The sequence below is a fragment of the Oncorhynchus masou genome, chromosome 24 (genome assembly GCF_036934945.1).
Source record: "Oncorhynchus masou masou isolate Uvic2021 chromosome 24, UVic_Omas_1.1, whole genome shotgun sequence".
In the NCBI taxonomy this organism is placed as follows: domain Eukaryota; kingdom Metazoa; phylum Chordata; class Actinopteri; order Salmoniformes; family Salmonidae; genus Oncorhynchus; species Oncorhynchus masou.
This window is the reverse complement of record NC_088235.1, coordinates 117,640,996-117,662,535: the sequence shown is the minus strand read 5'-3', so window position 1 is coordinate 117,662,535 and position 21,540 is coordinate 117,640,996. Positions and strand designations below refer to the sequence as shown.

The following is a 21,540-nucleotide window of genomic DNA, read 5'->3' as shown; positions in this document are numbered from 1 at the left end:
TGGGGTGGTGAGTTACCCCTGTATAGAGTGGGGTGGTGAGTTACCCCTGTATAGAGTGGGGTTAGGGTGGTGAGTTACCCCTGTATAGAGTGGGGTTAGGGTGGTGAGTTACCCCTGTATAGACTGGTGTTAGGGTGGTGGGTTACCCCTGTATAGAGTGGTGTTAGGGTGTTGAGTTACCCATGTATAGACTGGTGTTAGGGTGGTGGGTTACCCCTGTATAGAGTGGTGTTAGGGTGGTGAGTTACCCCTGTATAGGGTGGTGTTAGGGTGGTGAGTTACCCATGTATAGAGTGGTGTTAGGGTGGTGAGTTACCCCTGTATAGAGTGGTGTTAGGGTGTTGAGTTACCCATGTATAGAGTGGTGTTAGGGTGGTGGGTTACCCCTGTATAGAGTGGTGTTAGGGTGGTGAGTTACCCCTGTATAGAGTGGTGTTAGGGTGGTGAGTTACCCCTGTATAGAGTAGGGTTAGGGTGGTGAGTTACCCCTGTATAGAGTAGGGTTAGGGTGGTGAGTTACCCCTGTATAGAGTGGGGTGGTGAGTTACCCCTGTATCGAGTGGAGTTAGGGTGGTGAGTTACCCCTGTATCGAGTGGGGTTAGGGTGGTGAGATACCCCTGTATAGAGTGGGGTGGTGAGTTACACCTGTGTAGAGTGGGGTGGTGAGTTACCCCTGTATAGAGTAGGGTGGTGAGTTACCCCTGTATAGGATAGGGTGGTGAGTTACCCCTGTATAGAGTGGGGTGGAGAGTTACACCTGTGTAGAGTGGGGTGGTGAGTTACCCCTGTATAGAGTAGGGTGGTGAGTTACCCCTGTATAGAGTAGGGTGGTGAGTTACCCCTGTATAGAGTGGGGTGGTGAGTTACCCCTGTATAGAGTAGGGTGGTGAGTTACCCCTGTATAGGATAGGGTGGTGAGTTACCCCTGTATAGAATAGGGTGGTGAGTTACCCCTGTATAGGATAGGGTGGTGAGTTACCCCTGTATCGAGTGGAGTTAGGGTGGTGGGTTACCCCTGTATAGAGTGGTGTTAGGGTGGTGAGTTACCCCTGTATAGAGTAGGGTTAGGGTGGTGAGTTACCCCTGTATAGAGTAGGGTTAGGGTGGTGAGTTACCCCTGTATAGAGTGGAGTTAGGGTGGTGAGTTACCCCTGTATCGAGTGGGGTTAGGGTGGTGAGATACCCCTGTATAGAGTGGGGTGGTGAGTTACACCTGTGTAGAGTGGGGTGGGGAGTTACCCCTGTATAGAGTGGGGTGGTGAGTTACCCCTGTATAGAGTAGGATTAGGGTGGTGAGTTACCCCTGTATAGAGTGGGGTTAGGGTGGTGGGTTACCCCTGTATAGAGTGGTGTTAGGGTGGTGAGTTACCCCTGTATCGAGTAGGATTAGGGTGGTGAGTTACCCCTGTATAGAGTGGGGTTAGGGTGGTGGGTTACCCCTGTATAGAGTGGTGTTAGGGTGGTGAGTTACCCCTGTATAGAGTGGTGTTAGGGTGGTGAGTTACCCCTGTATAGAGTGGGGTTAGGGTGGTGGGTTACCCCTGTATAGAGTGGTGTTAGGGTGGTGAGTTACCCCTGGACAGAGTGGTGTTAGGGTGGTGAGTTACCCCTGTATAGAATAGGGTTAGGGTGGTGAGTTACCCCTGTATAGAGTGGTGTTAGGGTGGTGAGTTACCCCTGTATAGAGTAGGGTTAGGGTGGTGAGTTACCCCTGTATAGAGTGGGGTTAGGGTGGTGAGTTACCCCTGTATAGAGTAGGGTGGTGAGTTACCCCTGTATAGAGTAGGGTTAGGGTGGTGAGTTTCCCCTGTATAGAGTAGGGTTAGGGTGGTGAGTTACCCCTGTATAGAGTGGAGTTAGGGTGGTGAGTTACCCCTGGACAGAGTGGTGTTAGGGTGGTGAGTTACCCCTGTATAGAGTAGGGTTAGGGTGGTGAGTTACCCCTGTATAGAGTGGTGTTAGGGTGGTGAGTTACCCCTGTATAGAGTGGGGTTAGGGTGGTGAGTTACCCCTGTATAGAGTAGGGTGGTGAGTTACCCCTGTATAGAGTAGGGTTAGGGTGGTGAGTTACCCCTGTATAGAGTAGGGTTAGGGTGGTGAGTTACCCCTGTATCGAGTGGGGTTAGGGTGGTGAGATACCCCTGTATAGAGTGGGGTGGTGAGTTACACCTGTGTAGAGTGGGGTGGGGAGTTACCCCTGTATAGAGTGGGGTGGTGAGTTACCCCTGTATAGAGTAGGATTAGGGTGGTGAGTTACCCCTGTATAGAGTGGGGTTAGGGTGGTGGGTTACCCCTGTATAGAGTGGTGTTAGGGTGGTGAGTTACCCCTGTATCGAGTAGGATTAGGGTGGTGAGTTACCCCTGTATAGAGTGGGGTTAAGGTGGTGGGTTACCCCTGTATAGAGTGGGGTGGTGAGTTACCCCTGGACAGAGTGGTGTTAGGGTGGTGAGTTACCCCTGTATAGAGTGGTGTTAGGGTGGTGGGTTACCCCTGTATAGAGTGGTGTTAGGGTGGTGAGTTACCCCTGTATAGAGTGGGGTTAGGGTGGTGGGTTACCCCTGTATAGAGTGGGGTTAGGGTGGTGAGTTACCCCTGTATAGAGTAGGGTGGTGAGTTACCCCTGTATAGAGTAGGGTTAGGGTGGTGAGTTACCCCTGTATAGAGTAGGGTTAGGGTGGTGAGTAACCCCTGTATCGAGTGGGGTTAGGGTGGTGAGTTACCCCTGTATAGAGTAGGGTGGTGAGTTACCCCTGTATAGAGTAGGGTTAGGGTGGTGAGTTACCCCTGTATAGAGTAGGGTTAGGGTGGTGAGTTACCCCTGTATAGAGTGGGGTTAGGGTGGTGAGTTACCCCTGTATAGAGTGGAGTTAGGGTGGTGAGTTATCCCTGTATCGAGTGGGGTTAGGGTGGTGAGTTACCCCTGTATAGAGTAGGGTTAGGGTGGTGAGTTACCCCTGTATAGAGTGGGGTTAGGGTGGTGAGTTACCCCTGTATAGAGTAGGGTGGTGAGTTACCCCTGTATAGAGTAGGGTTAGGGTGGTGAGTTACCCCTGTATAGAGTAGGGTTAGGGTGGTGAGTTACCCCTGTATAGAGTGGAGTTAGGGTGGTGAGTTATCCCTGTATCGAGTGGGGTTAGGGTGGTGAGTTACCCCTGTATAGAGTAGGGTGGTGAGTTACCCCTGTATAGAGTGGAGTTAGGGTGGTGAGTTACCCCTGTATAGAGTAGGGTGGTGAGTTACCCCTGTATCGAGTGGAGTTAGGGTGGTGAGTTACCCCTGTATAGAGTGGAGTTAGGGTGGTGGATTACCCCTGTATAGAGTGGAGTTAGGGTGGTGAGTTACCCCTCTATAGAGTAGGGTTAGGGTGGTGAGTTACCCCAGTTTAGAGTGGAGTTAGGGTGGTGAGTTACCCCTGTATAGAGTAGGGTTAGGGTGGTGAGTTACCCCTGTATAGAGTAGGGTGGTGAGTTACCCCTCTATAGAGTAGGGTTAGGGTGGTGAGTTACCCCTCTATAGAGTAGGGTTAGGGTGGTGAGTTACCCCAGTTTAGAGTGGAGTTAGGGTGGTGAGTTACCCCTGTATAGAGTAGGGTTAGGGTGGTGAGTTACCCCTGTATAGAGTAGGGTTGTGAGTTACCCCTGTATCGAGTGGAGTTAGGGGGTTGAGTTACCCCTGTATAGAGTAGGGTGGGGAGTTACCCCTGTATAGAGTGGAGTTAGGGTGGTGAGTTACCCCTGTATAGAGTGGAGTTAGGGTGGTGAGTTACCCCTGTATCGAGTGGAGTTAGGGTGGTGAGTTACCCCTGTATAGAGTAGGGTGGGGAGTTACCCCTGTATAGAGTGGGGTGGGGAGTTACCCCTGTATAGAGTGGAGTTAGGGTGGTGAGTTACCCCTGTATAGAGTGGGGTTAGGGTGGTGAGTTACCCCTGTATAGAGTGGGGTTAGGGTGGTGAGTTACCCCTGTATAGAGTGGGGTTAGGGTGGTGAGTTACCCCTGTATAGAGTGGGGTTAGGGTGGTGAGTTACCCCTGTATAGAGTGGGGTTAGGGTGGTGAGTTACCCCTGTATAGAGTAGGGTTAGGGTGGTGAGTTACCCCTGTATAGAGTGGAGTTAGGGTGGTGGATTACCCCTGTATAGAGTGGAGTTAGGGTGGTGAGTTACCCCTCTATAGAGTAGGGTTAGGGTGGTGAGTTACCCCAGTTTAGAGTGGAGTTAGGGTGGTGAGTTACCCCTGTATAGAGTAGGGTTAGGGTGGTGAGTTACCCCTGTATAGAGTAGGGTGGTGAGTTACCCCTCTATAGAGTAGGGTTAGGGTGGTGAGTTACCCCTCTATAGAGTAGGGTTAGGGTGGTGAGTTACCCCAGTTTAGAGTGGAGTTAGGGTGGTGAGTTACCCCTGTATAGAGTAGGGTTAGGGTGGTGAGTTACCCCTGTATAGAGTAGGGTTGTGAGTTACCCCTGTATCGAGTGGAGTTAGGGGGTTGAGTTACCCATGTATAGAGTAGGGTGGGGAGTTACCCCTGTATAGAGTGGAGTTAGGGTGGTGAGTTACCCCTGTATAGAGTGGAGTTAGGGTGGTGAGTTACCCCTGTATAGAGTGGAGTTAGGGTGGTGAGTTACCCCTGTATCGAGTGGAGTTAGGGTGGTGAGTTACCCCTGTATAGAGTAGGGTGGGGAGTTACCCCTGTATAGAGTGGGGTGGGGAGTTACCCCTGTATAGAGTGGAGTTAGGGTGGTGAGTTACCCCTGTATAGAGTGGGGTTAGGGTGGTGAGTTACCCCTGTATAGAGTGGGGTTAGGGTGGTGAGTTACCCCTGTATAGAGTGGGGTTAGGGTGGTGAGTTACCCCTGTATAGAGTGGGGTTAGGGTGGTGAGTTACCCCTGTATAGAGTGGGGTTAGGGTGGTGAGTTACCCCTGTATAGAGTAGGGTTAGGGTGGTGAGTTACCCCTGTATAGAGTGGAGTTAGGGTGGTGAGTTACCCCTGTATAGAGTGGAGTTAGGGTGGTGAGTTACCCCTGTATAGAGTGGAGTTAGGGTGGTGAGTTACCCCTGTATAGAGTGGAGTTAGGGTGGTGAGATACCCCTGTATAGAGTGGAGTTAGGGTGGTGAGTTACCCCTGTATAGAGTGGAGTTAGGGTGGTGAGATACCCCTGTATAGAGTGGGTTTAGGGTGGTGAGATACCCCTGTATAGAGTGGAGTTAGGGTGGTGAGTTACCCCTGTATCGAGTGGAGTTAGGGTGGACTACAAGGCTATGTTGAGTACAATAAATAAATCACTATAGTAAGTGCATAGGTGCCAAATAAAGTTATCATATTTTATCAGCCAGAAATCTGCCAATTTCAAAGATGTGTCTTTCTGTGAAACAGTTCATCAAAAAAAAGAATGGCATGTATCTCGGCGTTTGCGTCATCACACTCCCTCATCTGATTGGTTGAGTAGGCTGACTCTGTGGTTATGGTAAGTAGTGGGGAGCCCTTTCCTGTGAGGTCGTTCCCCACACCGTCCCTAGCGGATAACATCTGTATCGCAGTGGAGGGGTTTCCTGTTCCATTTCCCTGCTTCAGTGGGACAGGAACTCCCTGTTCTCGACTCCCCGCCTGCCTGACGCGATAGCCTCAAACAGGGAAGAAGATTGACCCAGACTAAAAAAACGGTGCTATTTATGCTTTTTCACCGCCATTGTTTTCCAGGGGCGTCAAGCTTATTAATATTAGTGTTGAATGGATTTCTAAGTCGTTGAAGTGGACCAAATTCCCAGGAAAACAACTCCGGGTGAGTATCTAATCAGTTCGGGAAGTTTTAGCTGTGTAACCAACGCCTACGAAAACTTTCTGTGATGTTTCTCTGGATGGGTGTTGCCTTTTGTGGCTTCGCGTTGTTTTACTCCTTATGGGTTTTCTATTCAAGAGAATTACCGTTTTTATCGAATTTAGACGATAAAAAAATAGTTATGCGCTTATTATTTTGAATTAATTAATGAAAAGTTAACTCTATAAACTGCATATTTTCCTTCAACGCCCTAGGCCTCAAACAGTGCGACTAATCAGACTAGATAGGATCTTGACACGCAGAAATCTGACACAGATCCGCCCGTCGAGAGTAACTCTTCTACAGGCGAGTCACAGGTTGCAGGAATTATTTGTACCAATCATGGTGGATGTTGACTGACATCAATGAGAAAATACTAAAAGTGATCCAAATAATTGCCTGTTGGGGAAGTTACTGTGAAAGCTACTGGTTGATAATGACTAAGTTACAGGGCATTCGGAAAGTATTCAGACACCTTGACTTTTTCCACATTTTGTTATTTTACAGCCTTATTCTAAAATTCATGTAAAAGTTTTACTCATCAATTTACACACTATCATATTATGACAAAGTGAATGACATCTGGGGAGAGCTCTGAGACAGGATTGTGTCGAGGCACAGATCTGGGGAAGGGTACCAAAACATTTTCTGCAGCATTGAAGGTCCCCAAGAACACAGTGACCTCCATTATTAAATGGAAGAAGTTTGGAACCACCAAGACTCTTCCTAGAGCTGGCTGCCCGGCCAAACAGAGCAATCAGGGGAGAAGGGCCTTGGTCAGGGAGGTGACCAAGAACCCGATGATCACTCTGACAGAAATCTAGAGATCCTCTGTGGAGATGGAAGAGCCTTCCAGAAGGACAGCCATCTCTGCAGCACTCCACCAATCAGGCCTTTATGGTAAAGTGGCCAGACGGAATTCACTTAAAGGACGCTCAGAACATGAGTAACAAGATTCTCTGGTCTGATGAAACTAAGATTGAACTCTTTGGCCTGAATGCCAAGCGTCACATCTGGAGGAAACCTGGTACCATCCCCTCGGTGAAGCATGGTGGTGGCAGAATTAAGGGAAAGATGAACACTGCAAAGTACAGCGAGATTCTTGACGAAAACCTGCTCCAGAGCCCTCAGGACCTCGGACTGGGGGTGAAGGTTCCCCGTCCAACTGAACAACAACACAGCCAAGACGACACAGGAGTGGCTTCCGGACAAGTCTTTGAATGTTCTTGAACGGACTTGAACCCGATCTAACATCTCTGGAGAGACCTGAGAATAGCTGTGCAGCGACGCTCCCCATCCAACCTGACAAGAGATTGAGAGGAATGGGGAAACTCCCCAAATACAGGTGTGCAAAGACTCCAGGCTGTAATTGCTGCCAAAGGTGCTTCAACAAAGTACTAAATAAAGTGTCTGAATACTTATGTAAATGTTATTTATTTTTTTAAATACATTTGCTAAAACCTCAACTTGTTTTTGCTTTGTCATTATGGATAATTGTATGTAGCTTGAGGGGGAAACACAATTTAATCCACTTTAGAATAAAGGATGTAATGTAACAAAAGTGGAAAAAGTCAAGGGGTCTGAATACTTGTCCGAATGCACACGCGCTCATTGGACGAAGACGTCTTCTGTAGGGGGGAGTTTTGCTAACAGCCGTTTGAACATTAACAGGCATCCCTTGCTGTTTTGGATGGATAAGGGCTAAGGTGATATGGACTAAAAATAATATCAAAGCTCAGCAAAAAAAAAAAAATCCTCTCACTGTCAACTGCGTTTATTTTCAGCAAACTAAACATGTGTAAATATTTGTATGAGCATAACAAGATTCAACAACTGAAACATAAACTGAACAAGTTCCACAGACATGTGACTAACAGAAATGGAATAATGTGTCCCTGAACAAAGGGGGGGTCAAAATCAAAAGTAACAGTCAGTATCTGGTGTGGCCACCAGCTGCATTAAGTACTGCAGTGCATCTCCTCCTCATGGACTGCACCAGATTTGCCAGTTCTTACAGTGAGATGTTACCCCACTCTTCCACCAAGGCACCTGCAAGTTCCCGGACATTTCTGGGGGCAATGGCCCTAGCCCTCACCCTCCGATCCAACAGGTTCCAGACGTGCTCAATGGGATTAAGATCATTCCTTGCAGGAAATCACACACAGAATGAGCAGTATGGCTGGAGGGTCATGTCAGGGTGAACCTGCAGGAAGGGTACCACGTGAGGGAGGAGGATGTCTTCCCTGTAACGCACAGCGTTGAGATGGCCTGCAATGACAACAAGCTCAGTCTGATGATGCTGTGACACACCGCCCCAGATAATGACAGACCCTCCACCTCCAAATCGATCCCGCTCCAGAGTACAGGCCTCGGTGTAACGCTCATTCCTTCGACGATAAATGCGACTCCGACCATCATCCCATGTGAGGCAAAACCACAACTCGTCAGTGAAGAGCACTTTTTGCCAGTCCTGTCTGGTCCAGCGACGGTGGGTTTGTGCCACATTTACATTTACATTTAAGTCATTTAGCAGACGCTCTTATCCAGAGCGACTTACAAATTGGTGAATTCACCTTCTGACATCAGTGGAACAGCCACTTTACAATAGTGCATCTAAATCATTTAAGGGGGGGGGGTGAGGATTGCTTTATCCTATCCTAGGTATTCCTTGAAGAGGTGGGGTTTCAGGTGTCTCCGGAAGGTGGTGATTGACTCCGCTGTCCTGGCGTCGTGAGGGAGTTTGTTCCACCATTGGGGGGCCAGAGCAGCGAACAGTTTTGACTGGTGGCCCATAGGCGATGTAGTTGCTGGTGATGTCTGGTGAGGACCTGCCTTACAACAGGCCTACAAGCCCTCAGTCTTGCCTCTCTCAGCCTATTGCAGACAGTCTGAGCACTGATGGAGGGATTGTGTGTTCCTGGTGTAACTTGGGCAGTTGTTGTTGACATCCTGTACATGTCCCGCAGGTGTGATGTTCGGATGTACCGATCCTGTGCAGGTGTTGTTACACGTGGTCTGCCACTGTGAGGACGATCAGCTGTCCATCCTGTCTCCTTGTGGCGCTGTCTTAGGTATCTCACAGTATGGACATTTCAGCATGCCTAAGGCACGTTCATGCAGATGAGCAGGGACACTCTGAAAAAGAGTCAGTAGAAAGGCCTCTTCAGTGTCCTAAGTTTTCATAACTGTGACCTTAATTGCCTACCGTCTGTAAGCTGTTAGTGTCTTAACGACCGTTCCACAGGTGCATGTTCATTAATTGTTTATGGTTCATTGAACAAGCATGGGAAACAGTGTTTAAACCCTTTACAATGAAGGTCTGTGAAGTGTTTTAGATTTTTACGAATTATCTTTGAAAGACAGGGTCCTGAAAATGGGACTTTGCTTTTTTTTGCTGAGTTTACTATATATATATATGATTAGTCCGTTCGACACGTTTCCACTGCTCCAGAGTCCAATGGCGGTGAGCTTATCACCACTCCAGCTGACGCTTGGCATTGCACATGGTGATTTCATGCTTATGTACGGCTGCTAGGCCATGAGCGCTTCTTATGCTGACGCTGCTTCCAGGGGTAAACGTTCATTTACGCTTCACAATAACAGCACTTCCACTGGGCCAGTTCTAGCAGGGCAGACATTTGACAAACAGATTTGTTGGAAAGGTGGCATCCTATGACGGTGCCACGTTGAAAGTCAAACAAATAGGGGTCCTGTGTGGCTCAGTCGGTAGAGCATGGCGCTTGCAATGCCAAGCGTCGTGGGTTCGATTCCCGCTAGGACCACCCATATCTAAAAGTAGTGGCCCCAGCCGACTTGTAAGTCGCTTTGGACAAAAGCGTCTGCTAAATGGGATATATTATATTTTATATTATTATTATTATTAAATTTCAATTAAATGTATTTGTAAAGGCCTTTGTCCCAAAGTTCTATACAGAAACCCAAGGTAGCATGTCCGGTGAACAAGTCCGGGTTCCATAGCCGCAGGCAGAACAGTTGAAACTGGAGCAGAAGCACGACCAGGTGGACTGGGAGTCATCAGGCCAGGTAGTTCTGAGGCATGGTCCTAGGGCTCAGGTCCGCCAGGAGTGGAGGGAGAGAATTAGAGTGAGCATACTTAAATTCACACAGGACACCAGATAAAACAGGAGAATTTCACCAGATATAACAGTCTGACCCTAGCCCCCCGACACACAAACTATTGCAACATAGATACTGGAGGCTGAGACCGGGGTGGGTCGGGGGACTCTGTGGCCCCGTCTGACGATATTCCCAGACAGGGTCAACCAGGCAGGATATAAACCCACCCACTTAGCCAATGCACAGCCCCAACACTACGAGAGGCATATCAACAGACCACCAACTTACGACCCTGAGGCAAGGCTGAGTACTATCATCCACTGCACCTGAGGGGCTGCGAAACCGGACAGGAAGATCAAAGCAGTGACTCACCCCTTCTCGGACTGTCATGCAAGAGCGCTACTAACTCAGCCCCCGTAATCGGGTCAGAGGCAGAGAATCCCAGTAGAGAGAGGGGAGCCGGCCAGTCCGAGACAGCAAGTGTGGTTCGTTGCTCCTCCTCCTCTTCAATCCTTACATCTTATGGTTCTTATGGATCTGTCCTCACCTCCTGACCTCACCCCTCCTCCCCCTAGTCCACAGAGGTCCATCTGTATCAACACATCTCTGTCCTCACCTCCTGACCTCACCCCTCCTCCCCCTAGTCCACAGATGTCCATCTGTATCAACATGTTGCTCTGCTCCCGTCCCCCAACACATTCCACAGCCACTCTGTCTTTCTACAGATCTCTCTCCTTAATATGCGTCTGATCCATCATGTCTTTCATATCTCAATGTTCAAAATGTCAAATCCAACAATACTGAACACTGAATATAAACGCAACAATTTCAACGATTTACAGTTCATGGAAGAACATCAGTCAATTGAAATAAATTCACAAGGCTCTTATCTATGGATTTCACTTGACTGGGCAGGGGTGCAGGGGTGCGGCTATGGGTGGGGAGTTTTTGCAGGTATGGAACCTTTCTGTGATTTTTGTAATTTCAGCTCATGAAACATGGGACCAACACTTTACATGTTGCGTTTCTTCTATTTATGTTCAGTGGAGTTCAGCTACCACCTGCAAAATGTCTAGTAGTTGAACTACTCGTTGAACTACGTGTCGGTCACTGCTGTTGGGTTGTTATTGAGGAACAGAGATTTCAAAGTCAACGTGTCATTCTTTCTGAACTGAAGTCATATCCATTGCTCTGCAAAAATCAAGGTTTAAATTGTATTTGGTGTCAGTGCATACGAACCAGATGTCTGTCGTGACGTGTATTGTTGTGTTGATTTATAAATGTGGTTTCTATGTATTCGTATCGTATCTGTTGGGTGTGGGCTGGGTGGCATGGCCCAGGTTCCTGCAAAACCACAATGTAACCATTCACCGGTTGGTTGGATCCTTACTTTGTAATACACCCACTATCCTGTAGCCATTCTGCCACCACTAACCAACTCTGCAATTAGATAAGGAGAGGTTTCTCTTAAAGCTCAACACGTCTCTATTCAGACCAGATAGGCCTCTATCTAGTCTGCTACAGGCCTCTATCTAGTCTGCTACAGGCCTAGATCTAGTCTGCTACAGGCCTCTATCTAGTCTGCTACAGGCCTCTATCTAGTCTGCTACAGGCCTCTATCTAGTCTGCTATAGGCCTCTATCTAGTCTGCTACAGGCCTAGAGCTCGTCTGCTATAGGCCTCGATCTAGTCTGCTACAGGCCTAGAGCTCGTCTGCTATAGGCCCTCCAGCAGTCTGGTATAGGCCTCTATCTAGTCTGCTACAGGCCTAGAGCTCGTCTGCTATAGGCCTCGATCTAGTCTGCTACAGGCCTAGAGCTCGTCTGCTACAGGCCTAGAGCTCGTCTGCTATAGGCCTCTATCTAGTCTGCTAGAGGCCTAGATCTAGTCTGCTATAGGCCTAGATCTAGTCTGCTATAGGCCTCTATCTAGTCTGCTACAGGCCTAGAGCTCTTCTGCTATAGGCCCTCCAGCAGTCTGGTATAGGCCCTCCAGCAGTCTGGTATAGGCCCTCCAGCAGTCTGGTATAGGCCCCCCAGCAGTCTGGTATAGGCCCTCCAGCAGTCTGCTATAGGCCCCCCAGCAGTCTGCTATAGGCCCTCCAGCAGTCTGGTATAGGCCCTCCAGCAGTCTGCTATAGGCCCTCCAGCAGTCTGGTATAGGCCCTCCAGCAGTCTGGTATAGGCCCTCCAGCAGTCTGGTATAGGCCCTCCAGCAGTCTGGTATAGGCCTCGATCTAGTCTGCTACAGGCCTAGAGCTCGTCTGCTATAGGCCCTCCAGCAGTCTGGTATAGGCCCCCCAGCAGTCTGGTATAGGCCCCCCAGCAGTCTGGTATAGGCCCCCCAGCAGTCTGGTATAGGCCTCTATCTAGTCTGCTATAGGCCCTCCAGCAGCCTGGTATAGGCCCTCCAGCAGTCTGGTATAGGCCCTCCAGCAGTCTGGTATAGGCCCTCCAGCAGTCTGGTATAGGCCCCCCAGCAGTCTGGTATAGGCCCTCCAGCAGTCTGGTATAGGCCCCCCAGCAGTCTGGTATAGGCCCCCCAGCAGTCTGGTATAGGCCTCTATCTAGTCTGCTATAGGCCCTCCAGCAGCCTGGTATAGGCCCTCCAGCAGTCTGGTATAGGCCCTCCAGCAGTCTGGTATAGGCCCTCCAGCAGTCTGGTATAGGCCCTCCAGCAGTCTGGTATAGGCCCTCCAGCAGTCTGGTATAGGCCCTCCAGCAGTCTGGTATAGGCCCCCAGCAGTCTGGTATAGGCCCCCCAGCAGTCTGGTATAGGCCCCCCAGCAGTCTGGTATAGGCCCCCCAGCAGTCTGGTATAGGCCTCTATCTAGTCTGCTATAGGCCCTCCAGCAGCCTGGTATAGGCCCTCCAGCAGTCTGGTATAGGCCCTCCAGCAGTCTGGTATAGGCCCTCCAGCAGTCTGGTATAGGCCCTCCAGCAGTCTGGTATAGGCCCTCCAGCAGTCTGGTATAGGCCCTCCAGCAGTCTGGTATAGGCCCCCCAGCAGTCTGGTATAGGCCCTCCAGCAGTCTGGTATAGGCCCCCCAGCAGTCTGGTATAGGCCCCCCAGCAGTCTGGTATAGGCCCAAGGAACTCTGTGTGTTTTGTATTTGCTCAGTGTCTTCCTTCTTGTGTGATCTGGTGAAGCACAGTTGAGAGAGGGGGCAGGGGAGAGGGAGTTGCAGCTGATGTTTAGGAGAAGTGAGAGTTGCTGCTGATGTTTAGGAGAAGTGAGAGTTGCTGCTGAGGTTTAGAAGCGAAAGAGAGAAACTGTAGATGGGGGAGGGTGACAGCTGGACCCTAGTATATCTGGATGTTGGTATTGCAGGTTTGGTTTGTGGTGGGGGACGTCAGTTATCTCCGCAGGGTTTCTACCTCTGTAGTTGTTTTTCTTGTGGCAAAGTGAGGCTTCGAGCGAAGTGGTTTCCTTGGAAGCTGACGTTTTCATGTGATTTCACACCTCTCGTATATTTACAACGTGACAAGTTGTTGCAACTGCACAGCTACTGTTGGAGGTGTGACTGTCAATCTCCTGTTCAGAGGTGTCATTGGCTACATCTTTTGCTGCTGGTCTCGACATAGCTACAGGGCCACAAAACATAACATGACTTGAACGGAGTTTCTACCACGCAAGGCTTCATCCAGACGAGAGTCTGTGAGAGGAGACATATTTCCAACAGCGCTGGACTACTGGGCTGGGTTCGCTACATTTTTACCATCAATTGAATTGAAACGGCGCTGTATTGAATGACCAGTTGGGGGGAAAAACGTGTTGGGTTAAAAATGCACCGTTTCCCTTTTAAAATACGCCCACCTAAATGGAGAACTTATCTTTCTGTTCAAGAATTTACAAAAAATATTTTGGGGAAAATGTGCCATTCGGTACAAACCATTCCACAACGTAGCAGACGTTTGAGTGAACTGAACGCCCCCCCCAGATATTAGGGCTGGGAATTACCAGGGACCTCACGATCCGATATTATCACGACGCTTCTATGATGTGTATTGTAATTGCATACTGTGATTTTATTGTGATTCGATGTTGCGAACATATTGCTCACCATGTGTCTACTGCAGAGAGACGAGTCATGAGAAAACATCAAGTTTCACTCCGTCATGGAAAGAGAAGTGCTGAAAACAAATTGGCCTCCGAAATTACAAAAAGGACATTGGTTTCCTTCCCCTGTAAGCAGTCTGGCCCTTTAATAAAGGGTGTAGGAAATAGACTGTAAGCAGTCTGGCCCTTTAATAAAGGGTGTAGTAAATAGACTGTAAGCAGTCTGGCCCTTTAATAAAGGGTGTAGTAAATAGACTGTATGCAGTCTGGCCCTTTATTAAAGGGTGTAGTGGATAGACTGTAAGCAGTCTGGCCCTTTAATAAAGGGTGTAGTGGATAGACTGTAAGCAGTCTGGCCCTTTAATAAAGGGTGTAGTGGATAGACTGTAAGCAGTCTGGCCCTTTAATAAAGGGTGTAGTGGATAGACTGTAAGCAGTCTGGCCCTTTAATAAAGGGTGTAGTGGATAGACTGTAAGCAGTCTGGCCCTTTAATAAAGGGTGTAGTAAATAGACTGTAAGCAGTCTGGCCCTTTAATAAAGGGTGTAGTAAATAGACTGTAAGCAGTCTGGCCCTTTAATAAAGGGTGTAGTAAATAGACTGTAAGCAGTCTGGCCCTTTAATAAAGGGTGTAGTGGATAGACTGTAAGCAGTCTGGCCCTTTAATAAAGGGTGTAGTGGATAGACTGTAAGCAGTCTGGCCCTTTAATAAAGGGTGTAGTGGATAGACTGTAAGCAGTCTGGCCCTTTAATAAAGGGTGTAGTAAATAGACTGTAAGCAGTCTGGCCCTTTAATAAAGGGTGTAGTGGATAGACTGTAAGCAGTCTGGCCCTTTAATAAAGGGTTTAGTAAATAGACTGTAAGCAGTCTGGCCCTTTAATAAAGGGTGTAGTGAATAGACTGTAAGCAGTCTGGCCCTTTAATAAAGGGTGTAGTGAATAGACTGTAAGCAGTCTGGCCCTTTAATAAAGGGTGTAGTAAATAGACTGTAAGCAGTCTGGCCCTTTAATAAAGGGTGTAGTGGATAGACTGTAAGCAGTCTGGCCCTTTAATAAAGGGTGTAGTAAATAGACTGTAAGCAGTCTGTGGATAAGGTATGACAGCAGACCATGCTTTGGTTTTTTTGGACCCTGTTTCAGATGCTAACTTTTTAGCGTTTGTGGCACAAATCCAATGCAAGTCAATGGTACCTATATTAGCATTTTCACGCTTCATATCCAACTCCCAATAAAGTATCTAAAAATGTTGTAGCTCAATTATGTTACTTATAGAGTTGGATATGATGCATGAAAATGCTAATATAGGTACCATTGACATGCATTGGGTTTGTGGGTTGCTCTTGGTTTGGGAGGGGGGGTCCGTGGGTGGCTCTTGGTTTGGGAGGGGGAGTCCGTGGGTGGCTCTTGGTTTGGGAGGGGGAGGGTCCGTGGGTGGCTCTTGGTTTGGGAGGGGGAGGGTCCGTGGGTGGCTCTTGGTTTGGGAGGGGGAGGGTCCGTGGGTGGCTCTTGGTTTGGTAGGGGGAGGGTCCGTGGGTGGCTCTTGGTTTGGGAGGGGGGGGGGTCCGTGGGTGGCTCTTGGTTTGGGAGGGGGGAGGGTCCGTGGGTGGCTCTTGGTTTGGGAGGGGGGAGGGTCCGTGGGTGGCTCTTGGCCATGGATTTGGAATCCTTATTAACCGTTCAGTGGTTTGGATGAAATTGTTTGGATATTATATTTAATATGACATGAATCCTATACATTGAAATGGCCAATTTGGGTGCAATCGATTACACTACGGAGAGCGATCAGGGACACCTCCTGAGTCTTAGTTAGCTGTGGTTCAGTCCTACTTGTCTCTCTACTCTGCTGCTGCCCACCTCCTAGGGCCCGGACCTCCCTAGGGCCCGGACCTCCCTAGGGCCCGGACCTCCTAGGGCTTAGACCTAATCCTAGGACCCGGACCTCCCTAGGGCCCGGCCTCCCTAGGGCCCGGACCTCCTAGGGCTTAGACCTAATCCTAGGGCCCGGACCTCCCTAGGGCCCGGCCTCCCTAGGGCCCGGACCTCCTAGGGCTTAGACCTAATCCTAGGGCCCGGACCTCCCTAGGGCCCGGCCTCCCTAGGGCCCGGACCTCCTAGGGCTTAGACCTAATCCTAGGACAAGGCATTTAACCCTATTTATAAGGGAAGGAGAAGACGACTGATGACTTTGCAGCTTCAAGAGGAACAGTAAACTGAACCAGAAGTCACTGAGTCTTCCGGCTTTTCTACAGTGAAAGTATACCTATTCTATTTAGCTTCTGGGTCTGCGTCTTTGCTGTTTTTGGGTCTTTTACATAGGGGTTTTGTACACCAGCTGAAAATAGAATATTCTAGGTTATGGATAATACATGTCACAGTGGTTGAGATGGAACAGTGATTCTCTACACTACACACTTGCTTGTTTTGTCACATAAACTGAAATTAGTCAAGCTACTGGTTTTATCAACCAGGAAATGGCAGAGTGATATCTGCATAGTGAATCTGTTAAGTCATTTGTTGAAACGTAAAGCATAAAACACCATGTGTAGTTCTCTCCAGTTACTACCCTGCTCTGCCAGACTGTCACAGGTCTGCCAGTCAGTCAGCGTTGAAGAGCTCCACAACTATAATAAGTGTTCAGTCTACTTCCATATTTTAGATTGAGTGTTTCAACCAGGAAATGTGATTGTTGTATCCCATACCAGTGTTTATTCTAAGCCAATCAGATGTCTTATTGTTCAGTTATTTGTACGTTCCTGTCAGGGGTTTGCTGACATGGCTATACCCATAAACATATCCGTAAATTGACAGTTGGATCGGATGATACTTGTGATTTATAAAAAACCAAGAAGTGTTTTAATGTAAATAGATGTTGGCTAAATACGTCACTGCAAAAAAGCTTCAGATTAGCACTCTGAGTGTCTGTGGTCAAGAAGCAGGCAGCCAAGTTTACTGTCACTCAGTCAGAATGTGCATTAGCATTTCATAGTTTCTTCTCTACTCTCACCCTGCCTGTTAGATAGGATACACACAGAGCCTCCAGCCTGTTAGAGAGGATACACACTGAGAGCCTCCAGACTGTTAGAGAGGATACACACTGAGAGCCTCCAGCCTGTTAGACGGGATACACACTGAGAGCCTCCAGCCTGTTAGATAGTATACACACTGAGAGCCTCCAGCCTGTTAGAGAGGATACACACTGAGAGCCTCCAGTCTGTTAGAGAGGATACACACAGAGCCTCCAGCCTGTTAGAGAGGATACACACTGAGAGCCTCCAGCCTGTTAGATAGGCTACACACTGAGAGCCTCCAGCCTGTTAGAGAGGATACACACTGAGAGCCTCCAGCCTGTTAGAGAGGATACACACTGAGAGCCTCCAGCCTGTTAGATAGTATACACACTGAGAGCCTCCAGCCTGTTAGAGAGGATACACACTGAGAGCCTCCAGCCTGTTAGATAGGATACACACTGAGAGCCTCCAGCCTGTTAGATAGTATACACACTGAGAGCCTCCAGCCTGTTAGAGAGGATACACACTGAGAGCCTCCAGCCTGTTAGAAAGGATACACACAGAGCCTCCAGCCTGTTAGAGAGGATACACACTGAGAGCCTCCAGCCTGTTAGATAGTATACACACTGAGAGCCTCCAGCCAGTTAGAGAGGATACACACAGAGCCTCCAGCCTGTTAGAGAGGATACACACTGAGAGCCTCCAGCCTGTTAGATAGTATACACACTGAGAGCCTCCAGCCTGTTAGATAGTGTACACACTGAGAGCCTCCAGCCTGTTAGATAGTATACACACTGAGAGCCTCCAGCCTGTTAGATAGTATACACACTGAGAGCCTCCAGCCTGTTAGACAGGATACACACTGAGAGCCTCCAGCCTGTTAGATAGTATACACACTGAGAGCCTCCAGCCTGTTAGATAGTATACACACTGAGAGCCTCCAGCCTGTTAGATAGTATACACACTGAGAGCCTCCAGACTGTTAGATAGTATACACACTGAGAGCCTCCAGACTGTTAGATAGTATACACACTGAGAGCCTCCAGCCTGTTAGATAGTATACACACTGATAGCCTCCAGCCTGTTAGATAGTATACACACTGAGAGCCTCCAGCCTGTTAGATAGTATACACACTGAGAGCCTCCAGCCTGTTAGATAGTATACACACTGAGAGCCTCCAGACTGTTAGATAGTATACACACTGAGAGCCTCCAGCCTGTTAGATAGGATACACACTGAGAGCCCCCAGACTGTTAGATAGTATACACACTGAGAGCCTCCAGCCTGTTGGACAGGATACACACAGAGAGCCTCCAGCCTGTTAGACAGGATACACACTGAGAGCCTCCAGCCTGTTAGATAGTATACACACTGAGAGCCTCCAGCCTGTTAGAGAGGATACACACAGAGAGCCTCCAGCCTGTTAGAGAGGATACACACTGAGAGCCTCCAGCCTGTTGGACAGGATACACACTGAGAGCCTCCAGCCTGTTAGACAGGATACACACTGAGAGCCTCCAGCCTGTTGGACAGGATACACACTGAGAGCCTCCAGCCTGTTAGATAGTATACACACTGAGAGCCTCCAGCCTGTTAGATAGTATACACACTGAGAGCCTCCAGCCTGTTAGATAGTATACACACTGAGAGCCTCCAGCCAGTTAGAGAGGATACACACAGAGCCTCCAGACTGTTAGATAGTATACACACTGATAGCCTCCAGCCTGTTAGATAGTATACACACTGAGAGCCTCCAGCCTGTTAGATAGTGTACACACTGAGAGCCTCCAGCCTGTTAGATAGTATACACACTGAGAGCCTCCAGCCTGTTAGATAGTATACACACTGAGAGCCTCCAGCCTGTTAGACAGGATACACACTGAGAGCCTCCAGCCTGTTAGATAGTATACACACTGAGAGCCTCCAGCCTGTTAGATAGTATACACACTGAGAGCCTCCAGCCTGTTAGATAGTATACACACTGAGAGCCTCCAGACTGTTAGATAGTATACACACTGAGAGCCTCCAGACTGTTAGATAGTATACACACTGAGAGCCTCCAGCCTGTTAGATAGTATACACACTGATAGCCTCCAGCCTGTTAGATAGTATACACACTGAGAGCCTCCAGCCTGTTAGATAGTATACACACTGAGAGCCTCCAGCCTGTTAGATAGTATACACACTGAGAGCCTCCAGACTGTTAGATAGTATACACACTGAGAGCCTCCAGCCTGTTAGATAGGATACACACTGAGAGCCCCCAGACTGTTAGATAGTATACACACTGAGAGCCTCCAGCCTGTTGGACAGGATACACACAGAGAGCCTCCAGCCTGTTAGACAGGATACACACTGAGAGCCTCCAGCCTGTTAGATAGTATACACACTGAGAGCCTCCAGCCTGTTAGAGAGGATACACACAGAGAGCCTCCAGCCTGTTAGAGAGGATACACACTGAGAGCCTCCAGCCTGTTGGACAGGATACACACTGAGAGCCTCCAGCCTGTTGGACAGGATACACACTGAGAGCCTCCAGCCTGTTGGACAGGATACACACTGAGAGCCTCCAGCCTGTTAGATAGTATACACACTGAGAGCCTCCAGCCTGTTAGATAGTATACACACTGAGAGCCTCCAGACTGTTAGATAGTATACACACTGAGAGCCTCCAGCCAGTTAGAGAGGATACACACAGAGCCTCCAGCCTGTTAGAGAGGATACACACTGAGAGCCTCCAGCCTGTTAGATAGTATACACACTGAGAGCCTCCAGCCAGTTAGAGAGGATACACACAGAGCCTCCAGACTGTTAGATAGTATACACACTGATAGCCTCCAGCCTGTTAGAGAGGATACACACTGAGAGCCTCCAGCCTGTTAGAGAGGATACACACTGAGAGCCTCCAGCCTGTTAGATAGGATACACACTGAGAGCCTCCAGCCTGTTAGACAGGATACACACTGAGAGCCTCCAGCCTGTTAGATAGTATACACACTGAGAGCCTCCAGCCTGTTAGATAGTATACACACTGAGAGCCTCCAGCCTGTTAGATAGTATACACACTGAGAGCCTCCAGACTGTTAGATAGTATACACACTGAGAGCCTCCAGACTGTTAGATAGTATACACACTGAGAGCCTCCAGACTGTTAGATAGTATACACACTGAGAGCCTCCAGACTGTTAGATAGTATACACACTGAGAGCCTCCAGACTGTTAGATAGTATACACACTGAGAGCCTCCAGACTGTTAGATAGTATACACACTGAGAGCCTCCAGACTGTTAGATAGTATACACACTGAGAGCCTCCAGACTGTTAGATAGTATACACACTGAGAGCCTCCAGACTGTTAGAGAGGATACACACTGAGTGCCTCCAGCCTGTTAGAGAGGATACACACTGAGAGCCTCCAGCCTGTTAGATAGTGTACACACTGAGAGCCTCCAGCCTGTTAGATAGTGTACACACTGAGAGCCTCCAGCCTGTTAGATAGTATACACACTGAGAGCCTCCAGACTGTTAGATAGTATACACACTGAGAGCCTCCAGCCTGTTAGATAGTATACACACTGAGAGCCTCCAGCCTGTTAGATAGTATACACACTGAGAGCCTCCAGCCTGTTAGAGAGGATACACACTGAGAGCCTCCAGCCTGTTAGAGAGGATACACACTGAGAGCCTCCAGCCTGTTAGATAGTATACACACTGAGAGCCTCCAGCCTGTTAGATAGTATACACACTGAGAGCCTCCAGCCTGTTAGATAGTATACACACTGAGAGCCTCCAGCCTGTTAGACAGGATACACACTGAGAGCCTCCAGCCTGTTAGATAGTATACACACTGAGAGCCTCCAGCCTGTTAGATAGTATACACACTGAGAGCCTCCAGCCTGTTAGATAGTATACACACTGAGAGCCTCCAGCCTGTTAGATAGTATACACACTGAGAGCCTCCAGCCTGTTAGATAGTATACACACTGAGAGCCTCCAGACTGTTAGATAGTATACACACTGAGAGCCTCCAGACTGTTAGATAGTATACACACTGAGAGCCTCCAGACTGTTAGATAGTATACACACTGAGAGCCTCCAGACTGTTAGATAGTATACACACTGAGAGCCTCCAGACTGTTAGATAGTATACACACTGAGAGCCTCCAGACTGTTAGATAGTATACACACTGAGAGCCTCCAGACTGTTAGAGAGGATACACACTGAGAGCCTCCAGACTGTTAGAGAGGATACACACTGAGAGCCTCCAGACTGTTAGAGAGGATACACACTGAGAGCCTCCAGACTGTTAGAGAGGATACACACTGAGAGCCTCCAGACTGTTAGATAGTGTACACACTGAGAGCCTCCAGCCTGTTAGATAGTGTACACACTGAGAGCCTCCAGCCTGTTAGACAGGGTACACACTGAGAGCCTCCAGCCTGTTAGAGAGGATACACACTGAGAGCCTCCAGCCTGTTAGATAGTATACACACTGAGAGCCTCCAGCCTGTTAGATAGTATACACACTGAGAGCCTCCAGACTGTTAGATAGTATACACACTGAGAGCCTCCAGCCTGT

At 48.6% G+C, this 21,540-nt stretch overlaps 1 protein-coding gene across 2 annotated transcripts in view; it reads left to right on the top strand.

The window, feature by feature from the left end:
• The first annotated feature begins 5,578 nt into the window (after positions 1 to 5,578).
• The window catches only part of LOC135513323 (cytoplasmic FMR1-interacting protein 1 homolog), a 126,096-nt gene continuing 110,134 nt past the window's right edge, over positions 5,579 to 21,540 (top strand). For both annotated transcript variants that reach the window (XM_064936239.1, XM_064936238.1), the window contains exon 1: positions 5,579 to 5,780. The gene's annotated coding sequence lies outside the window, so the exon portion shown is untranslated. The remainder of the gene's footprint in view (positions 5,781 to 21,540) is intronic.